Source organism: Vespa mandarinia, chromosome 4, assembly GCF_050613455.1.
Source record: "Vespa mandarinia isolate Hongniang chromosome 4, ASM5061345v1, whole genome shotgun sequence".
Classification (NCBI taxonomy): Eukaryota; Metazoa; Arthropoda; class Insecta; order Hymenoptera; family Vespidae; genus Vespa; species Vespa mandarinia.
Genome location: NC_140813.1, coordinates 860,001 through 871,202, shown reverse-complemented (window position 1 = coordinate 871,202; position 11,202 = coordinate 860,001).

The following is an 11,202-nucleotide window of genomic DNA, read 5'->3' as shown; positions in this document are numbered from 1 at the left end:
AGAGAAAGAGAAGAGAAAGTTGCTAGTACGGTATTATAAGAGAGTATTATTCAAGTATCTTCTATTAGATAATAATTCTAAAGCAAACCAATTAAGTAGGACGTTAATATCCTCGTTAATATCTACTTGGTGGAATAAAGTATCATAATCGATCTTGAATTATTTCGAGGAGAGAATCTTTTCGAATTACGATCTATTGAATCGGTCGATCGATCGATCGTTCGAATTTCAATCAAACTTAGATAACAATATACACGGTCTATTGCCTTGATTAAACATTACTCTTCGCTTCGTAACTGCCGAAGAATCCCACCTGATAAACTTATACAAGAGAGGAGTATCTCTCTCTCTCTCTCTCTCTCTCCCTCTCTCTATCTATCTATCTACCTATCTATCTATCTATCTTTCTCTCGACTAACTAAATTCATCCCGTAAAATAAACTTAGCGTATGGTTATGCGGGCTTCCTTTCGCCCATCTCGCTTCACCGTGGCTTACCAAAGTTAATTACCTTATGTCGGAAAGATTCTGCAGCTTGTTACGCAGATTTCGGCATCTCCTTTCGAAAGACGAAGTCTGTCGGTCTAAATCTACACATATAAACTTAAGTTTACATACGTACAAACATACGCTTATACTTATATATACAGGTATCTCCATATATGTGTATATATGTGTATATATATATATATATATATGTAAACTTTCGTTCGAGAGCACTCTAATGCTTTTTGACTTTGCTTTTCGTGTACCTTAGAAATTTTACGCGTTCGTAAACCATATGAAAAATTAAATATGGCGACTTATGGCGATCATTTTCCAAAGTAAGTATGTACTTACTTAGGTAATTAAGGATTCCGTTAAAATTATAATTACGTAAGGTATTTTCAACGAAATGGTTACAAGATAACTATCTGAAATTATTACCGTATTACGTAAGCGCGTGCGTACATATTCCCACAGGTTAATGTGTGTATACGTGATTGTGTGTATGCGTGCGTACGTGCGTTCATGTATTAACACAATCATAATGATAAGTATTCATCGGTATTCTTCCAAAATCTCGTGCGCGAAATCTTTTAAGAGTTCCAAGCTTTCCCGTTTTACCTACGTTACCTCTATGTACCTTAACCGTTCGTTCCTTCGTTCGGTCGGTTCGGTTCGGTTCAAGAGTTGTTCTACGATATCATCAAATTCAATCTAAAATTGCTTTGGTCACGCACGACGCCAAATCCACTTTACATTCAATCGCTAACAGAAGAAATAAACATCATAGAAGACTCTCCCGGACGAATAGTTCGATATAGCTTGAAACGATAGCCTTCGATCTTTCATATAAAGAGAAGAAAATAAAAAAAAAAAAAAAAAAAAAGAAAAAAAAAAAGAGAGGAAGAGCAAAAAAAAGAAAAAAGAGAAAAAATAAAATACCCACTTCAAAATCGAACGAAATTGAGCGAATCAATTGAACGAGGAGGTGGGGAGCGGAGGTGGGGTTGAAAAGGAAACTTCGTCATGGCCGATCTCTAGGTTATCCTAGAGCACGAAATTTAGCGACAAATCAGATCCATTAGATTCGGTCGATCGGATGAAACCTCACGTGTGTGTCCATACCGAAGGAACAAAAGCGTCGAAAGCTGATCTCTGACCCGAGTCTAGAGAAAGCTACGATTTTCCAACGAGGGCGGGACTGATAGAGTCGGATAGAGGGTAGCGGTGGCGGCGGCGGCGGCAGCGATGGCAGCGGCGGGAAGGGGGAAAGAGGTTAAAGGGTATGGGGACAAGAAGGTCTACGCTCCGTTCAATTCGACGGTCGATGTATTCGCAAGAGCCAAAGACCAGACGAAATCCTGACTCTGCCTTTAAACGTGCAATCGTTAAAGGATCTCACAGCAGATAGCAAACCGCAGTTACCATCATGAGGAAGATTGATTTTCTAAAAGGTATCTTCAAGGAAGAGACAGACAGAGAGAGAGAGAGAGAGAGAGAGAAAGAGAAAGAAAGAAAGGAAAGAAAAACATAAGGAACAATTACTTGTCTTAAAAGAATGAATCTGTTTGTTTGAAATAATCAAGAGATACTTGAATACATAGACACTCATCAAAATCGACGTAAGATCGCGAACGATCGCCGTCAAAATAAATTAATTATTTTCCAATTAATATCGTATAAAAACAATATTTTCAATCATACAAATCATATAGAAATATCTTTTACTCGATATCACGCACATGCATACTCCACGATTACTTTTCACGATTGAAGAATCACCAAAAGAAAAGTTTACATTGAACCAGCGTATTTAACAAACACGAAGAGCGCGTTTATATCAGCTGAAAGTACCTTCCGAGTCCCAAGCCGATAAGACCGGCTGGTAATGAGTAATAGGCTGCTTATTTTCAAACTTTCTTTCCCGAGATGAAAGAGCGAGAAAGAGAAAGAGAAAGAGAAAGAGAAAGAGAGAGAGAGAGAGAGAGAGACAGAAACAGAAAAACAGAGAGAGAAAGAGAGAGAGAGAGAGAAAATCGTAGAGGATGTTAGTGGAAAAAGCGAGAAAGTAAGATGATGAAGTGAGTCAAAAGAGAGCGCGAGGGAGAGACAGAGAAAGAGATGGTAAAAGAGTGAGGGGAAGTAGGGGAGGGGTAAAGAAGAGAAGAGAAAAGGAGGATGAGGGGGTAGTATGCCCCGGTTGGGAAGTACCGCTAGATAATACTATTAATTTTCTTCCAAGAATCGTAAAATTACGATGAAACTTTAAATTGGATATTTTATCTGATAATCTCCCGGACGGTGCTTATTCGTCTCGCTCATTCTTTTTACCTTCCACCTTACTATTCTCTCTCTCTCTCTTTCTCTCTCCTCTTTATCTATCTTTCGGTCTGTAACACGCGATCATTCTTCAAAATACATACATATATATATATATATGTAGGTATATAATCTACGATCGAAAAGAAAGAGATCATAATAGTATTAACACTAATATATTATTATACTTATGCGATTAATATTGCCTTCTTTTGTTCTTTCGTATCACGCGAAAGCAATGTGCATTCATTTATATCCAGATTTTTGAAATATATACCTGTAGATATCTATGAATATAATTGCGTAAAATATTTATTCTTTCCTTTCTTTTCTTATTCTGTTATAATGATAAATTTTCATAAACATATATATATATATATATATATATATATGTATATATGTATATATGTTTATATATATATATATATATATATATAAACTAAAGAAAACGATTAGAAAAATAGATTAATCAAAGTAAAGCCGAAGAAGCATAAAGCAACAGGTTGTTAATAGTGCTAGAGTCGACGACTCTTTGTTTGTAAATAAACGCTATTTAGAAGATATATTGCCTATAAAGGAATATATTAACATCATGATTTCGACGTGATATATCTCCTTAAAGGGAGATTTAACAGAAAAAAAAAAAAAAAAAAGAAAAAAAAGAAAAAAAAAGAAAAAAAAAAGAAAGAAAAAAAGAACGAAAAAAAAAAGAATCAAAAGAAAACAAAAAGAAAGGAACAAAGAAATAACGAATAAGGAAAAGAAAGTGAGCAGGAAGAAAAATAAGTAAAATCAAAGAAATAAAAATCTTTGAAAAGTAACTAACGAACGAAAGAAACGAACGGATAGATAGATAGATGGATGTCCATCGAATTGATCGTTAAGAAAAATCGTAGGAAGAGGAGAACGTCGAAGGTGAACAGTAATTACCGGATTCATGAGGTCGTTAACTCTCGAACGAGCGTAAAATCGAGCTCGCAAGAAGCGCGAACTCTCTCTCTCTCTCTCTCTCTCTCTCTCTCTCTCTTTCCCTTTTTCTCTTTTACTCTTTCTTTCTCTTTCTCTTTCTCTTTCTCTCTCTTTCTCCGAAACTTTTCCATGTTAGCAACCTCAGGCCAGAGGAAAGATTTTAAATTCTCATCGGACTATAACCAAGCACTAACTACCACTGCCGAAGAGAATATATACGTCTTCGTGAGAACGAGCTTGAAGCTTTTTATCGTAGCACAAACAACGCTAATTAACGGTAGGTATCGGCCTTGTCATCGTTTCATAAGAAAGAAAACGCTAATTGGATTATAATATGGAAATAAAATGTAAAGAAAATCAACAAAGATCTTATTTCCTTTCTTCGTTTCTTTCTTCCTTCCTTCCTTCCTTCCTTCCTCCTTTCTTTTTTTGACGAATCGACTGTTGCTTTTAAAAAATCAAAATAAACAAAAAGAAAAAACAAAGGAAAAAAAAAAAGAAATAGAAAGAAGGAAACAGAGAAAGGAAAAAAGTAACAAAAATTAACCAATAAGAGGGAAGAAAGCAAAGAAAAAAGAGAACGAATCATCCGGTCGAAACGTTAAAAGCGTAATATAAAAAGGAAGCTTCGTGAAGAGAAAGAGAGAGAGAGAGAGAGAGAGAGAGAGAGAGAGAGAAAGAGAGATAGAGAAGAAGGAAGGTAGTCATCGAGTGAGAAAAATTACCTCCTGGCTTCCACTTTTTCTCGTGCCGATATAAAGGTATATAGTATATATTCTTCTATTCTCACGGCATACAAATGTCAGACCATTCCCTTAGCAAAAGGGCGGATTCTTAAAACGAAGTAGAGACAAGTCGTGGCAGCCAAGCCTCGACGAATGCTGCCGTTGCCGCTGCCGCCGCTTTTCCTCGCGACGCATTAACCTTAACGACCTTTTAGCGAGGGTTTTTCTTTTTTTTCCTCTCTCTCTCTCTCTCTCTCTCTCTCTCCCTTTCTTTTTTTCCTTCTCGAGAGAGCGAGAGAGAGAGAGAGAGAGAGAGAGAGGAATAGGAGTAGGGAAGAACGCGGATTTTTTCCTGCCAAGTTCCTGAGATTGCCGTGTCGCCAGCTCAGCGCCTCTTAATGTTACCTTTTTTCTGTCCACCTTATATCCTATCCTTCTCTATCCACTTCTTCCTCTCTCACTCTCTCACTCTCTCTCTCTCTCTCTCACTCTCTATATCCCTCTTTTTTTTCTCTACTCTCTTTTCTCCCTCTAGTCCTCATCCTCCTTTCCTCCTTCTCTCTTACTACTATTACTCACTCTTCTCTGTAGTCACTTTTCTACAGTGACCTGCTATACCGACCCTAAAGACTTGATACACTATTAGCGCTTTTTATCCTCTACCCATCTACCTACCCACCCACCACAACCATCATCTTTCTACGACATACATATTCCGAGAATTCTTGCCCGAGGGTTGACAAAATGTATTCTCCAAGGACTTTGCCCGGTCTAACTCGCTTGCTCCCTCGCTCAGTAGAATTTCCATTGCCGCAAAATGTATAACTTGAAAAAACATTGTAATGGAAACGTAATTAGAGAGAAAACGCTGCCTCTTGTTTCCTCACCACCACCCCCACCCCCCTCCCCATCCCCAGTTTATGGAATCGAAGAGGAGATTCTTTTTTTATATAATATAAAAAAGAAAGAAGAAAAAGGAAAAGAAAATGTTGATTGATATACATATATATATATATATATATATATATATATATATATTTATATATATATTATCCATCGGATAGGTGGAGGGAAAAGGGAATTACCAAGCGAGTTATTTGTTCTGGATTGTTGTAAAAAAAAAAGAAAAAAGAGAGAGAGAGAGAAAGAGGAAAGAAAGAAAAGAAAGAGAAAGGAAATAAAAAATTCAAACAATGAAAGAAGGAAGAAGAAAATGGAGAATAGGAAGAGAAAAGTGAGAGAGAGAGAGAGAGAGAGAGAGGAAAAAAAAGTTACAAAAGGGGAAAAAAATGTGTAACGAAGTTACAAACGAAAAGCGTAAAGGCATTCTAAAGTGTTAACCGAATTGCAAAACGAAAATAATACTATACGAGGCTCTACTATTTTCTCTCTTTTTCTCATTCACATATACGCACCCACACACACACAAACATACACAGAGAGAGAGAGAGAGAGAGAGAGAGAAAGATACATAGGAAAGCGCGCATATATATTCTTTCTCTACCTTCCTTCTTACTCTTTCAGTTACAACGTTATACAACTTCAACAGATAGTTCGTCCCACACGTAACGTTCGTCTTTACTACGTTCCACCAACTCGCAAAAATAGTTCTCGCCTCCCACAACCAGTCGGAATCTCGTTTGCAAGGTACGCGAGTGGAATATCGAAGAACATTTCAAGAACGAGGCCAGACTTTCCTAGAAAACTCTATTCGCGCGCAAGGCTCAAATGCAGTAAGTAGCCGCAGTAGTCTACGAGAATCAGCCCATAGAACGGCTCGCCCAGACAAATATAAAACACGTCCTTTTCCCCTTTATTTCTACAATTTCATTCATATTATCTTCTTCAGATAAAATACGAATTAGTTATTTATTTATTTATTTATTTATTTATTTATTTATTTATTTATTTAGTTTTCATTCAATCGAACAAAAATTATTTCTCAGCAATACAGCACGATAATTGACGATCGAAAAGAGATGTAGAAAGAAAAAAAAGAAAAGAAAAAGAAAAGAGAAAACAAAAAGAAACTCTCAAGTATAAAAAAAAAATTACTCATTTCTATTATATTTTCTTACATAATATTAACATTTTAATTCTAATTCTTTTTACGAAGTAAAATTAAATTACTTGTTATTACTTGATATATGATGGATATTTATCATTCGCATATGTGAAATATTATACGATAAAAAAAAAAAAAAAAAAGGAAAAAGTATTTCTATACTTTGATCATCAATTTCTATATTTTTGTTCATCAATTATTCCTTTTCCATTTTAATTACTTGTTTCGATTCGAATTTATCTTTATGTTACTAGATATAATATAATAATAATAATAATTATAATAATAATAATCATAATGATAACAATGATAATAATTATTATATATTAAATATTATTATGTATTGTATTATAAATTAATTATTACTTTTCTATTACGCGTTTGAAAAAAAATATATTTATATTACCATTCCATCTAGGATATTATATAGGTGTATATATATATATATATATATGGTGTATATACAATATTATCATATCGTATTATCCCTATAAGAGCTTCTCCTTGTTATCTTTAATTAGTCGTTTGATAAATATATTACAAATACAAAAGAAATAAATTATTCATTATTTATCTTGGCAATGTTCTCGTTATCCGTTCATTTATGTTGTATAGTATTATGTCGGTAAATCGGTAACGTGCAAAACGTCGAACAAAAGCTTACTTATGTAACTATATATATATATATATACGTAGCTATACATATATTTTGTAAACTTGTATGTAAAAATATACACACACGTCGACATATATATATATATATATTACGATGCGCTTTATGGGATATTATTAGCAATCCCTGTCATTTTCCCAACGAATAACATTGAATCGACCAACAAATTCGCATGAATTCCTCGTCGATATTGAGATCGAATTTTTAATATCGTTACTACTACTACTACTATTACTACTACTTCTCTCTCTCTCTCTCCCAGAGCAATATCATTGATTATGTTGACCGATCACGTACGATTACTCAAAAAATCATTATTATCGATTAACCGTCTTGAATATTTTTTTTTCTATTTGCAATAAAATTAAAATTAATCAAACAACAAATCGTTAAACGATAGTTAACACCATTTTAAACGAGCATTGACCCAAGAAAAATGTATTTACATTTTCGAAAGGTCAATTACATGGTGGAATGCTTTGTAAATGACCACGAATCGATGAGGTGTAAATTTATCGTAAATTAAAAACCCGTAAGAAATATTACTTTCATTTATATCTTAAAATTTTTAATTAATGAAACACTTCATCGTCGTTCGACCGTTATTTTCGTTCCATAAATAATTAATTGATATTCATAGCTAATTCACAATTAAGAAAAAAAAAGATATTATTGAAATGTTCTTCTAACTGCTAATAATAATTTACAAACTATATATATATATATATATATATGTATATATAGTATGTTTGTATGTATGTATGATGTGTATATATATGTATGTACGTATAACATATGTTCACGTAATACGTTCACGTAAAAAAAAAATATTAATGCATAAAAATAAAAATGAAAAAATATATTTCTAAATGAGCGAGTAAAAAATTTTCTTGATTGGCAGCTTTCGTTTTCGAAAAATCAGGTACCATGAAAATTGGAAAACTCTTCGGAAATATATGAAACCAAGAGATAAACGAAATTCTTCTAATTATTAATAATAAATTAATTATGTACGTGTGTGTGACTAAAATACATTCACGTTAAATTAATATTAACGTATAAATTTTAAAAAGTAGGAAAAAGGTATCTCTGAATCAGCGAGTAAAAATAATGATCGGCCAAACGAATTTTCTCTTTTACAAATATTTCATAGATCGAAAGACTTTTTTCTTTGTTTTCGAAAAAAAATCAGGGCTCCATGGAGATTGAAAAACTCTTCAAAAATATATAGAAGCAGAAAATAGACGAAATTCTTTTAATTATTAATAATAACTTACAAATGATATATGCGAGTGTGTATATACCTGTACGTGAATAATATGCATTCATGTAACACTTCAAATTAATATTAACATATACAAATTAAAGAAAAAAAATATCTCTGAAGCAGCGAGTAAAAAATAATGATCGGCCAAACGAATTTTCTCTTTTAGAAATATTTCATGGATCGAAAGACTTTTTTCTTTATTTTCGAAAAAAAAACCGGGACTCCATGGAGATTGAAAAAATTCTTCAAAAATATATAAAAGCAGAAAATAGATGAAATTCTTCTAATTATTAATAATAACTTACAAACTATGATATGTATATATCTATATGATATATGTGAATAACGTACGTTCATATAATACTTCGAATTAATATTAACATATAAAAATTAAAGAAGAAAAAAAAAAAAACGAACAAAAAAATATCCCTGAATCAGCGAGTAAAAATCATTATTCGCGATACGTATGTTATCTCTTTTTTTTCTTCTCCTTTTTCTTTTTTTTTTTTTATTTTCTTTTTACAAATAATATCTTCGATCGAGAGGACTTTTTTTTTTTGTTTTCGAGAAAGAATCGGGCTCCGGATGGAAACTGGAGAAAACTCTTCGGAAATATATGAAAGGAGAACGATTATCGTAAATTCGTCGGAGATACCGACGCGTATGAGAATAAACAGACAACGGTAGAGAAACAAAAAGCGAGAGCGAGAGCAAGAGAAAGAGATAGAGATAGAGAGGTTGAAGCTATAGTTGAGAGGATAGGGAGTATGGGAAATGGGAAATGGGGGATGAGGGAATAGGGGATGAAGGGTGAGGATGGCGAGAGTGAGGGTGAGGGTGAGGGTTGCCTCGAGAAGGGGTCGCGCGTGAAAGAATACGAAATTCTGCGGAGCGTGCACGTTGCTCGCGTATCTCTGCGCCGGGTATGTATGTATGTATGCATATATATATATATATATATATATATATATATATGTATGTATGTATGTATGTATATGTATGTATATTCCAAGCGTTCCCTGTAAATTTTCCAGGTGAACGCGGTCCGCGTAAACTCGCGCACGAATAAATTCATTCGTTATGAGAAGCTCCGGTCGCCGGACGTTATCGAACGAAGCACGTCGGAATTGCTTAACGAAACGGAATTACTGCTTACCTCCATGCACTTGTCCTTCTTCCTCTCTTCTTTCCTTCCGAATCCTCCTCTATCTTTCTTCTTTTTCCTTTTTCTTTTTTTTTTTTTTCATTCTTTTTTTTTCTTTTTTCTTCCTTTTTCCTCTCCTTTCCTCGTCTTTTTTCTTTGCATTCTTTCTCCTTTTTTCTCTCTCTCTCTCTCTCTTCTCTTTTCTTCTCTCTTTTCGCTGCCTCACTCTAGATCCATTCAACTTCTTCTTCTGCGTGTACGGTGTATGCCTCTGCGTGGGTGTGAATACATTTTTTAATATTATTATTACTATTATGATTATTATTATTATTATTATTATTATTATTATTATTATTATTATTGTTATTATTATTATTATTATTATTATTACTATTATCAGTAATAGTGTAAATGTAATATAAACGATAACAAGCGAAAATGCAATGAGTTTGATTCATATATAAATGTAATTCTAAAAGTAATGGCCTTTGTTATAAGAAAATTTGCATGTATCGAAAGTTAATTAATGATAAATGAAAATGTTTTGCGAATTGATTTATAAATAAATATATTCGTGTTTAAGTAAAAACTTTGTTATAGGTATGGAATATGTATATAGATATAAAAATAGAGCCACAAACGTTGTATATCATACTTAATTATATATATATATATATATATATATATATATATATATAATAAAATTAATTGATCGAAAAATAATAATAGAATTTAGTCTTAGTTAGGATTAATTTTAGAGAATGCTTACGAGCTCGTAGACGTCCCAAATAGAAATGGCACGTTATGACGATTGAAAGTCACGCGTATCCTATCCAGTGAATAATAATGACTCATTCATCATCGTTTAACAAAATTTTGTAACGTACTACGAAAAAACGTAAACAAACTATTTCATCGGTCTCGTTAAATGTTTTCGTATTTATGAAAGAACATAGGATCAATCGTCTTCTATATACCTGGGTCGAATATTTAATACAAACAACGATCACGTATACGTACGTACATACATACATATATATTTATATACTGGCATTACGGATAGACTCTCATAAATACATAATTAAAAGTCAATAAATAAAACTGTTAGAGTATCAATAACGATATATTCATTAATAATATTCCTTCACTCGTAATAGGACGTAACAAACTATGAGTCAGTGTCATTTTCGGTAAAACACGTACCAAACGCACATACATACATACATACATACATATATATATATATATATTTATTTATATATATATATATATATTTATATATATATACTATTATACGTAAAATAATAATTTTCAATTGGACATTCGAATTGGACATGGCCACTACTCGGAATAGGGGAGGAAACTCGTGCGTATACCTTTTAGCAGGCGACCGCGTTTAATCACGAACGTTTTATACACCCTCTTGTGGTATTTCAATTTGAGAGATAACGGTCCACTCGTTACGTCCTTAAAAATTCAAAAGCTGGAAACGAATGTCCTCCGCAAATAAAGAGAGAAACCGCAGAAGGAAGGAGAGGATGGGGAAATAGAAAAA